We start from the raw sequence: 20,329 nt of genomic DNA, 5'->3' as shown, positions 1-20,329 counted from the left end.
TGATTGACTGAGAGAGTGGGTGTGTAGGGTAGGCGGTGGGAGAGGCAGGAGGAGCGGGAGTCCTCAATTATCCCTGATCTTGGCCACACTGAACATTTGACTAAAACCACTGATCATTTACTCAATCATTCCATGTGTGACCATTATCAGGGGTGTGCTGGATTTCAAAGGAAATTGGATAAATATCGGTTTGAACTTCAGAATTACAAAACTGTGACGTCACATGCAGAATATCTGGCATTTTCATTGGATTGTGGATTTATCTATCCAAGCGGCTATCCAACCGTCAATCTATCCAAGCGGCTATCCAACCGCCAATCTATCCAAGTGGCTATCCAACCGTCAATCTATCCAACCGTCAATCTATCCAAGCGGCTATCCAACCGTTGGAAAATTCATCCACGATAGCCCATGGATTGGAAAAAACGGCCGCAGATTGGCAAAAAAGCCACAAATTTGACAATTTTGGGTTTGTAGATGTAGATTCGTTTTTTTTTTTTTAAATGTTGAATGTTGAATCTGCATTGGCGAACATGGCCATATTTAATAGGTGTGCGCTGACATTTCCGCCTGTTGGAAATATTGGCATACATTGAATATCCCCCCCTCTAGGTGACCCCGCCCCCCCACTGTTCACTCCCGGTATTATAGGCATTGAACAGCAGGGCACAGGGCCACGATGACACAATTCGACATGGAGGGGGTTATTTGCCATTCTGGGAGGGTAGGCAAGTATGCACCAGACAGATTTTTTTCTAGATTTTTAATTAGAATACATTAATATTAAGTAAATAGCTTTTTATAACCTGCCAGCTATTTCCATCAAAGTATATAGTTGTTTTATTCCAACGTCATTTACTGTTGACGATAAACCCGAGAAACTGGCATAAGAACAGAGGTGGTTTAAAATTCTATGATGGGCGATGGCATGGGTGCAGATCATTGGTTTAATCAGTTTTGGCAATCAGGACTCTGCAGCTTTGTTTTAGTTTATTTAAAGGCTTAAGCTGTTTGCCATAGTTTCTTTGTTCCAGTCTTCCCAATCTCCCTCACATGTTTCTGTAGGTTGGGTAGTTTATAGTTTGCTATTTTAAAGTTGTGTGAAAACGTCAGCTCACCAGTCCAAGCGCAATTATTTAATTTGAGTGCCCTCCCTTCGTTTACTGAGTAGTCGGCTGTACAGGGTCATCACCTAAGCTGGTGGGAAGTCAAGTTAGAGGGTTCAGTGTATTCTTCGGACGATTTTGTGTGTTTGCTCCTTGGGCAGTGTCTGCCTGCAGTTCATGTGGTTGGGTGTTATTGTGCATTGCAGATTGTCATACTTTTACACGTCCTTTGTTTGGCACCTTCATTTCAATTAAATAAATAAGTCTTTAAATTAATTTATAGCTAACAATTTATTTATGCCAATTTACATATGTCTTTATTAATTATTATATGAATATAATTTTATAGTGATTGTACACTAGGCACACCTTATCCAATAGGTTTAAAGTAATTCCATAATTATATATATAGTGTCACAGGGTCACTCGTATTGTGATAGAAGGCAGGTATTTTTTTGAGCCAACATAAAGGCGGTATTTCATGCCCTACCATCCACTAGGGTGTGGTGGGAGTATAAAATAGTGTGCCCGAAGCATGGCGAGTGCATGGCGAGTGTCCATGTCAACTGTGTCGTCATTAGGGACAAAAAAAAGTGAAAAACCCCATGTCCACCTTTTGATTGTCAACCTTCCCCAAGTCAACCTACTGCTTGTGTCGACCTAATGACCCTGTCAACCTAACCCCACGTCACCCTTCAGTCATGTTGACCTTCATGCAAGTCGACCTAATGGTGTCGACCTTATGCTTGTCAACCTAGCTGCTGTCTATCCAATGATCCCCCCACTGACACTGAGCGCAGGTCCACAAACAAAATAACTCATTACCATAACCCCCCGAATATCACAAATATCCCCACCTGTCCCCCAATGGAGCCCAGAAACTGTTACACCCCGAGATAGCACCCACACCTGTCCCTTTAACAAAGGTCATAATGGATAAAGATGGTGTTAAAGTCGAGTTGCATACACGCCATTTTAGGATAGTATGGCCGCCATTTTGGTTCGCAGAGTTGCGCAAATAAAGTTTTCATACCCGAGTCTGTGTGACAAAGTGGACCAGAAGCGCAGCCATACTATCACACATAAATTCATAATAACATACTGACACTAAATAAAATATAGTTAAAGGTTTAGAGCACCACACATAGCTTAGTTAGCATTGCATACATCCGTCTGTATAATGTTTAGTACCGTTACGTTCCGTTTCTTATGCGCAGTATTCCGGTCATTGCGAATAAATCGCAATCCATACGGTCCGATAGTTATGGACAAAATCCATAATTCCCAAGACAGTTTCTGTTAAAAAGTGTATAACAAAGGAATCTAGTTGTAACCGGTTCTACTGCTATTTACAACCCCTGACGACGATACCAACAGACAAAGGACTCCAAAGTTCACCTTCCCCCTGCACCTTTGCAAACCAGTTGTATTACTTTGCCCCAATCACAGAGGACTTGACATACGAACCCTGACCAATAGGAATGGCCTTTGACCTCCCCCTTCTGACCCTATAAGATAGGTGACCCAGGGCGGCCTCGGTCACTTCGGCACATCTTCCTTTCCCTGACCATTGACCGGACTATGTTCAAACCTGAACATAGTGAGCTCCAACCGGACTGCGCTGTGCTATTTCCCCTGAAGGTAAACATTCGTATTCCCCTTTTATGTAATGTGGCTGATTATAATTGTATCTTGTATCTGTTTTTCTTCCCCTAGCAGAGCCTGATTATTATACTCATTGTTAGACTATTGTATTACTTGTTATACCTGTATTTTCTATTCCTGTAACCCCCTTTTGTCCATTAGGGACTTAAATACATCCTTTTACGGAGTTTCTATCTCCTTACTTCTATACTGTGGTTGTGTCTGTTATTCGCATAGCGATAAGGTATATTACAGACACTGTCCTAAAAGGTATATTCGCAGATTAGAGTCAAAGTACTGCGAAAGGATCTCTTATTAAGGTATTGGTTCTTTGGTGTGTAATACACAATAAAGGTACGCTACGCTGCGCTACGTTTTGTTCGCACGTAGCTAGGTATAAAGGGTACGCAGGTTACGGACATGATACGTAACCTGTACTTTTCACTTATTGTTTCTTTGGTTATATTTAATCGCCATTAACAATTGAGGGCTCATCCGGCCGTTTCACATTCTAGAGCTCAGTACCAGCCGCGCGGCTTGACCTATACCAGCAAAAGGGTGGAAGTATTTATTATCCATTGCTGGATAGGCCAGGTCCGCGGCGGTGCGGGGTTCGAGAAGTGCTAGCGTTGAACCCGAAGTACAATAAGTGAAATCCAAGGAAACATTAAGCCACGTGTTTTAAAGCATATTTAAGTGTTTAGTAAAACTGTACTTCTGCCTGCCACAAGTATTTTAACGGGGTATAGTGTCTTGAGCTGCTTGTTTATTACAGTATATGTGCCACGTGCGATAAAGTTCGCACACGTCGAGACAAAGGCCTGTGTTTTATTATAGTACATAGAGGATCCCTTCTGTGCAAAACTATAACTTTTATTGTTAGTTACTGCAGGGCCAGGGACTCCGCCACGTGGCGATAAGTTCTGGGCCTTTTACAGTAACGTAAAGTGTCTATTGTGTATTACGCAAGGTGCGCGCACACGTGCCCACATCGGGAAATTTTCGCATCTTTGTACGAGATTTACGGATTAAGTGCGGGATTTATTTAGCATTTTGATACGTAACTCTCGGACGAAGTTAAGGGATTTATTCCACATTTAGGCGCAATTACTGCGTATAGGAAACCCGAGCGCAACCTTGCAAATACACTATAGAACATGTGGGTGGCCGATTCATCGGCGGCCTGTGAACAGGTTTAACAAAACACACGTACACACGTGGCTGTTCACTGGCACTGCACATGCAGCACACATAGGAACTCAAAGGTGAACAGTATTGAATCACTAGCTTTATTTAAAACAGTATAGTAATATACTGTGGATAAGGCGGTGATTAATAAGAGAAAATAAGTTTTTCTTTTTGTTCATTTTCTCATAAACAAGCAACTCAAGCATTATTTTAATAGATTCCTATAGCCATTTAAAAGGGATTTATACCTGCATAAGTGTCTAGTGAGAAGCTACCAGCCTGGGAAGATTTTTCTGTACAGAAATATTTCAAGTTTAAACATAAGACCTAGGTGTAACTAGCATCCAGTGTGAAACAAAACTGAGGTGAACGGGTGTGTGACGGCACGACTCAAGCGCAGTGTAGTCAAGTGTAGGACAGTCCAGGGTAGGACAGGGTGCACGTGACGACGTGCCCATAGGAACTGCCCCTTCCGTGGAACTACCTATTTTGATCCACTAGGAGGGTACAAGAAGCTAAATCGGAACCCAGTGATCCGATCAGCTGCTTTAGAAAAACCGGTTTTTGGGGGTACAGGAAAAACTAGTTTTGCTGTGTCCCGGAGAAATCAGCCGCACCTTGTAGGTCAACTAGAAGTTCGCTGCTATTTGAGAGCTTGGTGATTGAGTATCATTGCCTCGTAGCCTTCGCACCTCACTTGATTGTGGGAGTGTTCTAGGACGCTGAGAAGTGAGTGTTTGGGGAGCTCTCAGAAAAGTAACAACCCACCGGTGTCTACTAGCGGTGAACGTTTATTCCTGTAATTATGGGTAATAACGGGTCACGCAGTGACAACGTGTCAGTTAGGGAGGAGGCGAGTCGACCGAAAGGGTCGGCAGCCTTCATTATGTGCTGTAAGCACGGTGAACGAGCAGTTGTTTACCAAAAGAAATGGAGAAAAATGACACAAGGCAGCAAGTTAGAATTTCCCAGTGTTGGTAGCTTTGATCCAGAAATCTTATCGGCAGTAAAAGATGAAATATGTCTACTCTCCAGTCGTAAGAAGAGAGTGAAGCACATAGAAATTCTTAAATTGTGGCAGAAGGAAAGTACAATCAAAAAGGAACATAGTTATCTGTCAGATGCAAGTGTAATCAGCCACAGGAATACGAATGTTTCCACTCCCCAATATGTAAAAAAGGGAACAATTCAAGTCCGAAGTGAAACCAAAAATAACCTGAAAATGAATAACTTGTGTACTGTTTTTACCCCCTATAAGCAAGATACAGATCCACAGGGGGGATTCCTGACATCAGCCATCCCTTGCGAAGCTAGCGGAAAGGAGAGAGAGGCCGAGACAGCCCAAGCTGCTGCTGCCATTCGGGTCGAGGAGATGGCTGATGCCAGGAACACGATTGGAGACACAGGTAAGTACACACCACACAGCACAGAGATAGTTGTTCCTGGGATGTTGTCCAATGGTGCAGGGGGGATACAGATTCACCCTCTGCACACAGTGGAACCTCCTTGTGGACGGGGAGACAGGGATGAGGTAATGCCTGTAAAGGATAGTGACATGCACAATACGTGGACACGATTGGAACGTCATTCAATCATCAAAAATTTCCCTGATCCCAGCAAAGATCTGGCAAAGTGTCAGAAATTTGTAAGGGAGCGGGGAAATTCAGATGAGCCCACCAACAAGGATTGGCGATACATGTTGAGAGCTTGCCTCCCTTCACACATAGATGTCCAGAAATTCATTCGAGACAGTGGTGTGGAGGGCGATAAGATTTTAACTGAACAGGGCAACCAGGAAAATATACGCCTAATAAATATACAATTGGGTGTATATTTCCCAGCGACGGTTGAAAATACTCTGATGTTCACCATCAAACAAAAAGATGGTGAGTCTGCCAGCGGATATTTCAACCGTGCTTTGCAGGCGTTGCCAAAACACTCTGGTATCCCCGACCCCAGGGACAACATACATCTTGAGGGAGTGATTGTCTCTGTGCTGATACAAGGTCTTAGGGAAAATCTGAGAACCAACATAGAAACCATTCACCCCAACTGCAGACAGATGTCAATACATACTTTAAAGAAATCTGCTGTTGATCTGGACAAACGATTTATGACAGAAAGACAGACAAACGGCATGCAGAAACTGATAACAGCCGATAGTCACACTTTTAGTAAGGATCCAACCTATAACATACCACACCCAAGGCAAGACACGGTAAGACAAAACCAAACGGTATGTTTCAAATGTGGAAACAAAGGACACATAGCCAGACATTGCAGGGTAAGTAACCATAGGAAATATAACACATATGTAAGTAACTGGGAGACACAATGGGAGAAGACAGGTAGGTCTCAACACATAGCCATAGCCCCACCTAGTAGCCAACGCCGCCCTAAGCATGACACATATATGCAAACAGGGAGTAGGACACACATACACCCCACAACCAGGTAACATAAGACAATATCTGAGGGAGGAGCCTCAGATATGGGTAAGTGGAACGGTTTAAATGTAAAAGTTTTTTTGTATCATACCCGTTAACAACATTCCCTCCTGGTCTCGGTTGTGCCAAATAATTAGCAGTTTCAATTGGGGTAACAGGAAAGGTGCAGCATTACCCATTGGTAAAACAAATAGAGATCATAATCGGGCCCTTGCATATCAAATTCTCTGTCTTATTGACTGCAGTGGCTACGATTGACCTTCAAATTACAGAACTACCTTGAAATATAAGTTATGTCTGCTGCTGGACACCAGAGAATTCATAACTTAGAGACAACAGGACCAGTATGCACGAACTAGATGAAAAATTGTTAGATATACCCCCATGACTAATGCTGCACTGTACTGTTATAGATTTTTTTTTAACCCATCTAAGGTAGCAAAAAAAACTACAGCACAAATACCGAGTTCCCTTTGAACTAAAGATGGGAAGGACACAGGATTAATGGCAACAATAGCTTCACTAGAAACCCTGTTAAAAACAGAAAGCGTAGCGCCCCAAAGTACAGCTTCACCATTTGAAACCTGAGGTTGAGCTGGAAAAATACCCCTAGACACAGCCTATAGTCACAACCACACTGGGAAAGAGAAAGAAAGGGAGGGCTTACAAATCAGAACAGGAGTTGAAAAGGGTAAGAACCAAATAGTTGAGAGCCAATTCCCCCATAGTGCCAAATCCTGGTGTCATCCAAATAAAAGAGAAATTTCCTATTTGAAAATAAATGTACACATTACTGTCATAAATTTTTTTTCTATTTTTTTTTTTAGTTTCTCTCTCTCTCTTTTTCCAATTTTTTCTCCTTCCCCTACTCTTCTGTTCCAGAAACCTCAGAGAGCCACCAAGCCCCTCCCCGGGTCTTGCAAGATCGCACACTGTCCTTACGGCCCACCAATGGGTAAATACCAATACAATGGGTTAATGATCTATTGTTATGTCCTTTCCTCATCCACAACACCAGCAGATGGCGATAGACAACTTCTGGTGTATCCTCCTGAGGCAGGACATAAGGTATCTCAGGACGGATTGCGGTTGCGCCTGAACAAGGGGGGGGGGGGGGGGGGAATCTGGGACACATTAGTAACCATAAACCCACAAATCATAGAAAAATAGTTCGAAAAATCTGTCGCACTCCCAGCAGAGAAATACCTATTGTGAATATGCGGTACCCCATAAAGCGAGTAGTCAAAAGATATATTTTTCAGTAAATCTTGAACAAAGTCCCAGTAACTTTAAGCATTGCTCTTTTATGTTACCCAGGGTAACCACAGCCACCATCTTGTGAAAAGCAGTCCAAGTAGTGCACAAAGCATTCCCCTTCAACAGAATGAAAAGGGTTGTAAAACGCATTTACATATAAATAGGTGCAATCACAAAACCCATGTCTTCACAGACAGATGTGGATAGTAAAGAAGAAGAAACAGGCCTGATTACAGCCTTTTGCCATGGGTATGACTGACACAAGAGACCATGTGATTTAGAATATTAGACCTGCTGAGGGGGCGACAGATATAGTGACGTAAGAAACCTGGTGATGCCAGCCTGACCAATGTCGTACTGCAGTGTACAATTAAACCCTATTACTTGAGCACTTCCTACTTGTCTACACAGTGTAGTTGCCATAGCACTACTGGTAAACAAAACTGAGAATGTGGTGTTGGGGTGTGTTTTAACTGTTTATGCTCCTCATATAGTCTGGACACTCCTAAAATTCTGCCTAAACATGTGGAAAAATATTCATCAGCCAAGTTCACTAAATGGGAACTTGCATTGATGAATTCTATAAATGTTACCAGTAAAATGGGTAATATTGTAAACCCAGCAACACTCTTACCAGGTGTGCCCTCCAAGGCACAAAGGGTGGATTGGTGCTGAGGTTGCTGGAATGGTGGAATTTAGTGGGAGCCGAGACGAATATGATTGCATGACATGTTTGAATCAGACCTTTGCAGCATGCCCCCAAAGGGTGGTAACAACCCATTGGAAGAGGTAATTCATTTTTTTTTTCTCTCTCCCTCGTTCTTTCCACAACACAGAGAGGGGAAAATTGTACACTGGCTATACCGTAATAGATGGAAAAGACATAGTAGAGGCTGAACCCATTGGACGTCTCACTCAGCAACAGCAGCCTCATTAGTAGTACTGCGGGCTGAAAGAAAAACAGCCAATATTCATGCCGACTCCAAGTATGCTTGTTGGGGTAATGCAGAAGATCTTAGGCCCCATGGCGCCTCAGAGATGTTTTGTTTCAGTAGCTGGCACTCCAGTGGCGCAAGCGTTGTAAGTTTAAAAGATTCCTGACAGTCACACAGCTGCCGGACAGAGTGGCTGTTATCAAGTGTAAAGCCCACACCTTCGATAAGGATTCAGTGTCACTTGATAATGAACATGCTGGCAAGGCAGCTGGGTGAGCCATGCGCTCTGCGGATAATGTTTGTGTTCCCCCTGTAAATGTCAGTGTATTCACATAGAAATACAAGATTTGTGTCCCCTGCAGGAGAAGCAGTCTGGAAGCCGAAGGGATGTGGACAGGAATAGAAAGATGGACAAGGAAAACCAGTGACTCTGAGAACATGCCAAACTGTCAGGGCAGAGATAGCCGATGGCAGGGAAGGTATGTGGAAAATTAGTCCGAAATTACTGGTGTGCCCACAGACAGGTAAGACGACAGGATCATGCCTTACTTGTCTGGGGGAAAGAAACTGCAACGGCTGTTCCCATAGAGCCATCTCCACATCCCTCCTCCAGCAGGATCCTCTGCAGGTAATACAAAGAAGCATTCTAATTATTTATTTACTTATTTTTTTTATTTATATATATACGTGTTGATGTTTGTGCGTATAGATATGGCAGCCCAGAAACACCCCTGAGTATGCAAGTTTATATGAAAGATTTTAAGTCATGTGTGAACCTTTTAGGGACTGATGGTACACCCCACAATCTCTTTTTGTAGTAGTAGAATCACTCTCAGAACTCCACCTCATTTATCCCCATCGAAACATTGCTTGGCGGGCAGCCACACGTTATGGTAATCCCACAAGGAGATCCCAGACCACACCACGAAAAAAAAAAAAAGTAATGCAAGTGATGTATCCACACCTGGAAAACTGCAGCAAAAGGACTTTGTTGACACCTGTTGTGAACTGTCATAACCATGAACCAGGAGATGTTGTTGTTTCCCCTGCTTTGCCATATACAGGTTGCTTGATAGACCTTTGGAAAGAACCACCCCAAGTCTTGTTTACCAGCACTACCTCAATAAAAAAGTCGCAGAGAGAGAGATTCGGGTACGTTCGTCCTACTGCCAAAAGACCAGAAACCCAGAAGGTCCTTACACTCGAGGGCGAAAGAAAGAAATCGCTAAGAGGCACCATTTCGGGAGGACTGGAGAGCAGCTAAGGTCAAGCAACCTGTACAAGCTACAAAAGGGACTGTGACACACCCCACTGGTAACAGGTTGGAAGGATCACTAACAAATTTTTCCTTTCTCAGTTTTCTCTATTGTTGTGGGTCCTATTCTTGTCTCCCCCCCACTATCCGTTCTTATCTTCAAAGTCAAGGATACCGCCGCCGCACTGCTGCCAGGCATTGGACAGATGATACAGAGTTCTGAGAGTGTGTTACCCGTCCCAGTTTAGGTCAAGGTAGAATCTATAAACTTGACACATTACCCAGGACCGGATGTTTGATAGTGATAATACCAGCATACTTAAAAGCATACCAAAAAGAGAGACAACAAAGAGTTCAAGGGTCTGTTGTCACAAACAATACCTACCAAAGGATGCCATATCTGAAAAACAATTGTATATAGTGTAACCTCCCCTGTTTTTATTTTTATCCCAAGATTTGTACATTATCCTTCATCACCCTGAGTAGATTGTTCGATAAATGTGGCCCATCATTTATCCATGATCCAGGATCGGCCAAAGAGCAGATGGTTTACTCCCCTTACATGTTTAATTCACGGATCCCAATTTCTCTGTTGGGATTATGAATTTCTGTATTGTTATGTAAAATGTTTGTACTGTAACAGTTTTATATTTACTGTTAAAGGGTGGACTGTTAAAGTCGAGTTGCATACACACCATTTTAGGATAGTATGGCCGCCATTTTGGTTCGCAGAGTTGCGCAAATAAAGTTTCCATACCCGAGTCTGTGTGACAAAGTGGACCAGAAGCGCAGCCATACTATTACACATAAATTCATAATAACATACTGACACTAAATAAAATATAGTTAAAGGTTTAGAGCACCACACATAGCTTAGTTAGCATTGCATACATCCGTCTGTATAATGTTTAGTACCGTTACGTTACGTTTCTTATGCGCAGTATTCCGGTCATTGCGAATAAATCGCAATCCATACGGTCCGATAGTTATGGACAAAATCCATAATTCCCAAGACAGTTTCTGTTAAAAAGTGTATAACAAAGGAATCTAGTTGTAACCGGTTCTACTGCTATTTACAACCCCTGACGACGATACCAACAGACAAAGGACTCCAAAGTTCACCTCCCCCCTGCACCTTTGCAAACCAGTTGTATTACTTTGCCCCAATCACAGAGGACTTGACATACGAACCCTGACCAATAGGAATGGCCTTTGACCTCCCCCTTCTGACCCTATAAGATAGGTGACCCAGGGCGGCCTCGGTCACTTCGGCACATCTTCCTTTCCCTGACCATTGACCGGACTATGTTCAAACCTGAACATAGTGAGCTCCAACCGGACTGCGCTGCGCTATTTCCCCTGTAGGTAAACATTCGTATTCCCCTTTTATGTAATGTGGCTGATTATAATTGTATCTTGTATCTGTTTTTCTTCCCCTAGCAGAGCCTGATTATTATACTCATTGTTAGACTATTGTATTACTTGTTATACCTGTATTTTCTATTCCTGTAACCCCCTTTTGTCCATTAGGGACTTAAATACATCCTTTTACGGAGTTTCTATCTCCTTACTTCTATACTGTGGTTGTGTCTGTTATTCGCATAGCGATAAGGTATATTACGGACACTGTCCTAAAAGGTATATTCGCAGATTAGAGTCAAAGTACTGCGAAAGGATCTCTTATTAAGGTATTGGTTCTTTGGTGTGTAATACACAATAAAGGTACGCTACGCTGCGCTACGTTTTGTTCGCACGTAGCTAGGTATAAAGGGTACGCAGGTTACGGACATGATACGTAACCTGTACTTTTCACTTATTGTTTCTTTGGTCATATTTAATCGCCATTAACAATGGTCACCCCCCCCCCCCTTAGATGAATACTTGCAGCATCGGGTAATCTGTTCTGTGTTCTGGCAAAGGTTGTTTGTGTGGTAAAGGGGAAGAGGGGGCAACTACTCTAGATGGGGGCGCATCTTTAAAATAAAAAGTCACCTCTCAGGTAAGTGGTGTAACTAGAAATTTATCTCCCCCCTGCAAAACTGCGGCGCCCCCCCCCCCCCCGGAAAACCTCCCCCCTCCCCACCCATATTAAAACAACATGCACTGTGGTATAAAAAAAAAAACACCCAAAAACACCCTCTGCACAAAACAATATATAGGTATAACACCCGGCTGGTACAGGGGGCAGCGTGGCACCTGCAGCAGCAGTGCACCCACAGCAGGGCATAGAGAGACACACACAGCAGCAGCGCACTGACCTCCCACAGATATCAGAACTTGAAGCAGCGGTTCGGCCTGGGGGGGGACCACCCCCTGTATCTTCCCGTAACTACCCCTGTCAGTCATCTCTCCCTGGTCTCCCATTCTCTTCAGAAATTCAGCTTCCCCATCCCCAATGCTCCTTGAGCAGCACAGGTACAGCGAAGGGAGGGGTAGGATGCATGTGGGGTAGAGGGAGGAGGATAGCTCTCCGTGCAGGAACCGGGCAGTCAGGGTGACCGTGTGGCCGGGCGCTCTGCCTTACATTTCCAGCAGACCCCAGCCCTGCTGCTCATCCTTCGTGTTTTCAGTGTGCCCTGCAGACCCCGCCGGCACTGGCTCCCCCAAGCTGCAGCGGGGTCTGCTGAGTGATTGTTACACCACTGTCACATGTGCATTGGACTACCGGGGATCTTCCCTGTAAGGTCTACGTCCAATCAGCCCCTGGCTGCTATCCTATTAGCCACGATGATGGCGCTTATCGGGGATTTCGTTTTGAGAACCTCATATATGCAAAACCAAATTTCCCATGGCTTTCCGTGGACCCCATGGCCTAAGTTTACTAAGATGGGAGTTCTATTGAAGATGGGATGTTGTCTATACCAACCAATCAGATTCTATCTATTATGTTCTAGAGGGTGCTAAATAAATAAGAAGTGGAATCGGATTGGTTGCTGTGGGCATCTTCAATAGAACTCCCATCTTAGTAACTTTGGGCCTTATTCTAGTTCACTCTTTCTGACCAAAAATCCTTCTTAGATGGACAAAACCATGTGCACTGCAGGTGGGGCGGATGTTACTTGTGCAGAGAGAATTAGATTTGGGTGGGGTTTTACTTCAAAGTTAGATCTATATTGCAGTGTAAAAATAAAGCAGTCAGTATTTACCCTGCACAGAAACAAAATAACTCACCCAAATCTAATTCTCTCTGCACATTTTACATCTGCCCCCCCCTGCAGTGCACATGGTCTTGTCAGAAAGAGTGAACTAGAATAAGGCCCTTTACCCCAATGTGTTTTTATGCAATACAGGATAATTTGCTGCACCAAAAAAAAGACATGATCTAATTTGATATCGTGTTAAAAGCCTGTTTATTAATTTGACAGATTATCATGGGTTATAAAATACCCCTCAAATTATCCATAATACTTACTGACAATTTGAGCTGAGAGGTTGTTTATGTTGTAGGACAAGGATGCAGGTTTTCCATGTTGCATCAGACTATGCCCTATCTCTAATGGGGAAGAAGATGCATAAAAGCTTGAAGGGCAAAAACTAGAGTGGGATCAAGTTCCAAATCTATCAGCAGCTCCTCTCATTTAAGGGCTCTGTAAAAAAAATATATATATATATATATATATATATAGGAGCTGAGTGGTTGGTGCTTTATTTCTCTCCACTGTATCTCTCAAAGGTTTGATATGTTTCTCCCTATGTATTATGTCTTACAGCATGGACAAATTGATACCAGCCGGATTCTCTCCCTGTCCCTGTCAGAACTTGTGGATGAGTTGAAGAAAGGATCACTAAGCCCTGAGGCCGTCCTACATGTATACGTGGAAAAGGTTATGAAATAAGCCAAAAATTTATATTCATACTTGCCTACCCTCCCAAAATGGTCAGGAGGATCCCGAATATTGGGTCCACCTCCCAGAGCCCCCGCACCCCCTCTTCCCCGCTGACTTAAATACCAAAATTTGCTGGTCTGCTGGACCCGTAAATCACAGCATTTGTGCGGCACGGGGGTGGAGCTTGATGACATCAGCCTCACCCCTGCAACCCACTATGTGTTGTATCTCCAGGCTTCTCCCAGAGAGGCAACAATAAAAGTCAGTAACTACTGTATGTGTATATTACAGCTGTCCAAATGTTTAGCAGCCAATTAGACATCTGCTTTCATTATCTAATCTGCACTACACTGATTATTGCTAAATGTCGATTGATTTTGACACTAAGGAGGGGAGAGGGGGGGGAGTAATGAAGGGTGATTTCGGTGTTGAGTAGCAAATCGACAATGATGACAGTGATCAGACCATAGTTGCCTTGAAAAAGCCTCTTAGAGAGGTGAAACACGTGTCGGCCTGGCAGAGCCAGGGTTAATGTCATTATGAAATGGTACTTAACTCAGATAATATGATAATGCAGTAGATACTGTATGATGATGATGTGATTAGGGACTCTGAGGAGTTTACTGTCAATACAGGCAGAAACCCCTGTAAAGGGACAGCAGAGCAATAGCACAAACACATCGATAGCTGATGCTATATGAAACATAAGATTCTTCAATTGAGAAATAAACTTACCATAAATTGCCAGTAATTAGAACACACTATCAACAAACTTTATAAGGTGATTACTAAAACCTACAAAGTGTGGAAATGTCAAGTTGAAGTGAAGTGTCATTATGTAAAAATTCACAGATGTAATCAACCTGTGAATTGAATAAAGATATCTCAGTCCCTATAATCACACATCCATTAAGTAATACACAAATTGTTACTAATTTGTTTCAGTTACATCAATTTGAGGAATATCATTGTTACAACTGTAACAACACACTCCGATGAGAAAAACAGAGACAATATCTAGAAGAGCAATATACTGTAGTCTTCTCAAATGGACAAAAACATGTGCACTGCAGGTGGGGCAGATATAACATGTGCAGATAGAATTTGTGAAATCTATATTGCAGTGTAAAGATAAAGCAGTCAGTATTTTCCCTGCACAGAAAAAAATAACTCACCCAACTCTAACTCTCTCTGCACATGTTACATCTTCCCCACCTGCAGTGCACATGGTTTTGTCTATTTGAGAAGTAATTTGCCTCTAAGAGTGAACCAGAATAAGACCCTAAGTAACATCTACTGCGACAGAATACTAGCAATGCATTTTAATACTATTTTGCAATTTTTCTGTACTTCAGCACATTATGGCCCTTATTCTAGTTGATTCGGACAGATGCGTATTTCGGACAGGAACCGAGTGTTCTTAGCCCCACCTACCGTACGGATTGCTCACACCATCCGAACGCGGCAAGACGCCTAGCGAACGGACCGCGAGTGGATGTTTCATGTGAACACCTCCTACATTTGTGGTTACCTCCCCCAGACCACTCGGACATGTTTCCATATGAGAGCAGGGATATGGGCAGGCAGCTAACATCCGGATATCAGAGGTCCGCCCCCCCCACACATGCATCACGGCCGCATCACCATACGTACGCCCAGCCTTTTCATGTGAACGCCCATGAACCCCGGGAGTACGCATATGGTAATGAGACCAAACAGCTCTTCACGCCCCTCTCCCCCCCCTGCTCGGACGGTTCTGACCAATCATTTTCTGCACGGAACTCACTGCGTGTTCGGATGTGCAAGGCATTCTCACATGCGCAGAAACACCTCTGCACATGCGCAAACACCAAACATCGGCCATCCTACCGCACACGCAGCGGTCCGAATCAATCAGAATAAGGGCCTTTGTGTAGTCTATCTCATAATTGTATTTGATTTTAACTTCTTAATTCACCATGTCTAAATAAATGTTTTTTTTGTCCCCAAGTTTCATTAAATAAAAGACAAATGAAAGGGACGTTTTAATATTAAATAAATATAGGAATAAAACATCTTTTTGTTTAATAAAAGGTGTGCATCCATCCATACAACCCCTTTTTTCTCTCTTGCCATGCATATGTTCCCTATTGGTTGTTTGATATAGCACCCCCACCATAAAATAAAATCTAGACAGCTTTATTTTTACACCGTAATTTAGATTTCAGTTTAAATAAGCCCCTCCCAAATGTAAAAGTCCCGGTACACTAGTGCGATATAGGGGGTTATTCTAGTTCACTCTTTCTGACAAATTCCTTCTTAGATGGACAAAACCATGTGCACTGCAGGTGGGGCAGATGTTACTTGTACATAGAGAATTCGATTTGGGTGGGGTTTTAGCTCAAAGTGAGATCTATATTGCATTGTAAAAATAAAGCAGCCAGTATATACCCTGCACAGAAACAAAATAACTCACCCAAATCTAATCTCTCTGCACATTTTACATCTGCCCTCCTGCAGTGCACATGGTTTTGTCCATCTAAGAAGGATTTTGTCAGAAAGAGTGAACTAGAATAAGGCCCTTAGTCCCTTTCACATGATTTCCTCCGATAAATCGTGGGAAAAGTATCAAATCGTATCACATTTACTTCCTAATCTGATCCGATGTGCAGTCCCGTGAGCATCGGATCGGAGCTGGAGATTGTCACCGCTGCAATAAGGATACATCGTATTCTGCAGTGGATAATCAGATTGCATACGATACATCGTATGCAAAGGGACTGCAAATGATGTATCATATACGATCTAGTGGCGAGTTGCAGAGGTATTGCATGCAAACCTGCATGCAATACTTTGGCTTAGTGCATGGGGGCGTTAACTCTGCACGTTACATCTGCCCCACCACCAATGCAGCATAGTATTGCCCAGTTTTGTGCTTTTTGCTTTGCTTACAGACATGAATGAGGCCGTTGTGGAGACAAGGGTGTGTTTATGGTGCTTTTAAATAAATACTGAGAGTAGGTAAAAGGTGTTTGTTTTTGATTAAATTGGCAACAATCCAATATGGCGTTTTTCTAACGCCTTCTGCAAACTTTATAATACATACTTTAAAATTCAGTAAAGCCTTGCATTCTTAAGTAATATACATAAGTCCCATCCAAAGCTTCCCTACCAACGGCATTGGCACATAGTATGTAACCATTCATGCAGAGAGATCATATTAATGTCTTGTATTTCTGTAACACAATGATCTCAGCCGCAAGGGTTTTTTTATTTCAATAATAGAAGGGGAAACAAAAGATTGTCTTCTGGGCGGTGCACAAAGAAGGGGGAAAAATGTATATATAACTTTTATTAATCAATTATTAAAAACTGCAAGGTATCAAATACAAACATTAGACATACGATTAGACAGGACAATGTCTAAAAAGGAATAAAAATTCCTGACATGGCAGGGATAGATACCAGGTTCAATAACAATAGATGTTAATAAAGAATGTGTTATATGTCTCTGTATAATTACGAGACTTGGTTGCAATCACAATTTGTATGAAATAGATTGGTCAGTGTAGCATGTACATATATAACTTTATTGTACTCATACGATGGGAACCATGTGTGATATGGTCACAAGAATGGGGTGAGCAGCCCCCAGAATGTATAAATACATATTTGTGCATGGTTATGTAGGCATATAATGCCATACGAGTTAGCCTTAATATAAGGTACACAGTTGTTGTAAAATACCATTCCCATAGGGGATATTAAAAGTATGGTGGAATTACATGTGAGTAAATGCCTTCACAGAAGGCAAAAGAGACTTGCACGACAAGTAAGACATTTATTAATAATACATGGAGCTTCCCCATTGCGTGGGGCTAGTGTCTTTCCCCCCAGAGACTTCCCAATGGGAGAGAAGGTGAGACGGTTTCAAGAACCCTGGCTATTAGGGAGTTTTGTTAGCAGCAGCCATGGACATATGAATAAAGTTATGCCGCTCGCGGGGAGAGCGGGCAAGTTAGCTCAGCCCGAGGAGTAGGTGATAAAAGTCTCCCCCAGTAACGGCTGTGGCGCAGTCTCCCTGAGAAAAAAGTGTCCAGCAGAGCTACGCAGCACACGGAGGGCAGAGAGCGGTGCTGAGTGACGGAGACGCTTACCTGAAACCCCGGTGAGGACGGCAGGGGGCTCCCTCTTCAGTGGTGACCTGTACTGAGAGACGACGTCGAGGCCGGCGGGAGCGGACGGACCGTATCTGGCCGCCAGCATCTGGATCGCTCGACGCCATTTTGGGGCGTTATTCCGGGCGGAGAGGAAGGCGGTGGAGGCGGCATCGGATCAGGTGTCCAGATGGCCCTGTAACAGAGAAGGGGTGTGGTGAGTGACAAACCAGCCCCAAAAGGCGTATCTTGCATCCTCACACCAGCCTCCCCCACAGTGTAACGAGTCACTCTAGCAAGTGTAAGGGAGAGATATTAACGAGTGCACCCTCAGTAACCATATCTAGTGAAGCGCAGACAGAGACATACTGAGAGAGATTTGTTAATGCCTTAAAATCAGCAGTCTGAGTAACGGGAGACATAGCACTATCCACCTGTAATAACATCAATCAGACACTATCCAGTGCTACAGTAGTTAATGGAGCAACTTTCCTTGAACCATAAATTAATTGGCCTGGTGGAAGAAGGCTTAGTAACAGTGCATTGCTAAATTAAGGGACAAATCATTATTTCTCCTCACTAAAGTGAAAACCCTTAACCCCTGGCAGGCGGAAATAGTTTTCACAGGAATGGAGGGCTAAACCCGGCCAAAAGCCTGGGGACGCCCCACCAACGCAGCCAGCAAAGAAAGGAATAGTTGCCTTGTCAGGCGGAGCTATAGTTTACTGCAGACCAACCCCGAGAATAGTTAAACCCAGTCGCCATAGTCAGATGACGCTAGTTACAGTAAAGTGAAGCAATAAAGAACTCTGGTGCCTTGCAGTTTGTTTCAGGAGGGTTACAAGTAACCTGGGCAATACCGTATGCCTACTGTCCTTACATTTCCCCGGAAGCAATTATTCTTCTAGTGGTTGCTAGGAAAGGCTTAACATTTTACTGAATCTACCCAACATTTCCCATCTTCTGGAAAACATTTCCTGCTAGTTAGGAACTACTCCTGGAGATTAATTACAGTCAGCAGAAGGGAATTAATTCCATCCCGGGAATCTAAAGTTTAGGAGCTCCTATTCAGTGTCCATACTAGAACTTTAATAAGGAAAAGAACGGAATAAAATTAACTTTCTTCAAGCATTTATTCCTACACTAGTTAGACTTCTCACCTGTTCTGAAGAAGGAGAGACTCCAGTCATTTCAGCAGAGACTCAGGGAGGGTATTCCACCTGTATAAACCAAGGACAGAGCGAGTGCTTACAAAAAAGGGTCTGGTTTTAAACTGCAGTTAGGAAAATACTTAATGCATTAAGTAACCTCAGGTAATTTTTGAGGTCATATAAATTGATTGTTGATGGTATTTATTGTTATTGTGTCTGCTAAAAACAATCCCATTGTTAAAAGGTAGCCATTCTGTTCTATTCATTTAATACATTGTTTGTGTGCTATTAACCGTGATATTCCATAGCCGAGAAGAAGCAGAGTTCCTGTAAAATAAAATATCAGTTCTTTATTTATGGTGTGAATTATTGTGTTGAATTGTGAATATTATTGTAATCTGAAGTACCTGTGAAAGGAAAAGGACAGAAAGAGCCCTACTTACCGGTAGGTCACACATGTCCCTTTGATGAATTGCTGAAAGTATAATATAGGGAGATCTGATGTGGGCAGCGTCCTGTCCACTCCTATTACCCTACGGGTGACATTCTATGTGTAGCGGTAAAAACTAAAGCGGAAGTGGGCGGGGTCTGGCCCTCTCAAGCCCCCAGCCATGCCCAGGGTTGCCCTGGTAACTGTTGCTGGCCCCCAAAGCGGAAGTGGGCAGAGCCTGGCCCTCTCAAGTGCCCAGCCATGCCCAGGGTTGCCCTGGCAACTGTTGCTGGGCTCCAAAGCGAAAGTGGGCGGGTCCTGCCCCGGAACCAGGACCAAGGCCCCGGAACCGGACTCTTCAGCCCTGGAGCCAGGACCCCGGACCCCGGATCCAGGGACCGACCCAAGGGCTCAAGGTAGGTAAGTATCAGTATGTGTGGGCTGTGGATGTATTAAACGTTTATTTTTCTGGGTGTCAGTGTGTGTTTTATTTAACTATTTCTTGTACTGTGGAACTACAAGTGCCAGCGGGCCCTTTAATGCCCCGCATGCTTGGACTTGTGGTTCTCCAAGTCCCAGCATGCGGGGTAGGCTTGCTGGGACTCATAGTTCTACAGTATAAGACAATAGTTTTTATTCTTTTTTTTTTACACTTTTCATCAGCCCGATGCCCACCGCCCAGGGGCATCGGGGATAGCCCCGGACTTTCAGCATGGGCTGGTAAGTCCTGGAGGGGGGGGACTCCTTCTTTGGGGGGTCCCCACTTCCCCAGGACCCCTGACCATGCTGACCAGCCAGGGGGATAATGCTTTGGCCGCGGGACCTTATATAATAAGTGTCCCCCGGCTATGGCATTACCCTGCTGGCTGGTTGGGTCTGGTGCTGTTTCTTGAAATTCGGAGGACCCCTAGTCATTTTGTCCCCCGTATTTTGGGAACCAGCGCCGGACCTTG

The 20,329-nt window shown here is 43.5% G+C and overlaps 1 protein-coding gene across 1 annotated transcript in view; it reads left to right on the top strand.

The window, feature by feature from the left end:
• Positions 1–20,329, top strand: part of LOC146026608 (vitamin D3 hydroxylase-associated protein-like) — a 125,847-nt gene that overhangs the window by 101,193 nt on the left and 4,325 nt on the right. The window contains exon 16 of the transcript XR_014454496.1: positions 13,543–13,656. The gene's annotated coding sequence lies outside the window, so the exon portion shown is untranslated. The remainder of the gene's footprint in view (positions 1–13,542; positions 13,657–20,329) is intronic.

Source organism: Crinia signifera, chromosome 8 (assembly GCF_055691185.1).
Source record: "Crinia signifera chromosome 8, ASM5569118v1, whole genome shotgun sequence".
In the NCBI taxonomy this organism is placed as follows: Eukaryota; Metazoa; Chordata; class Amphibia; order Anura; family Myobatrachidae; genus Crinia; species Crinia signifera.
This window is presented reverse-complemented; position numbering and strand designations above follow the sequence as displayed.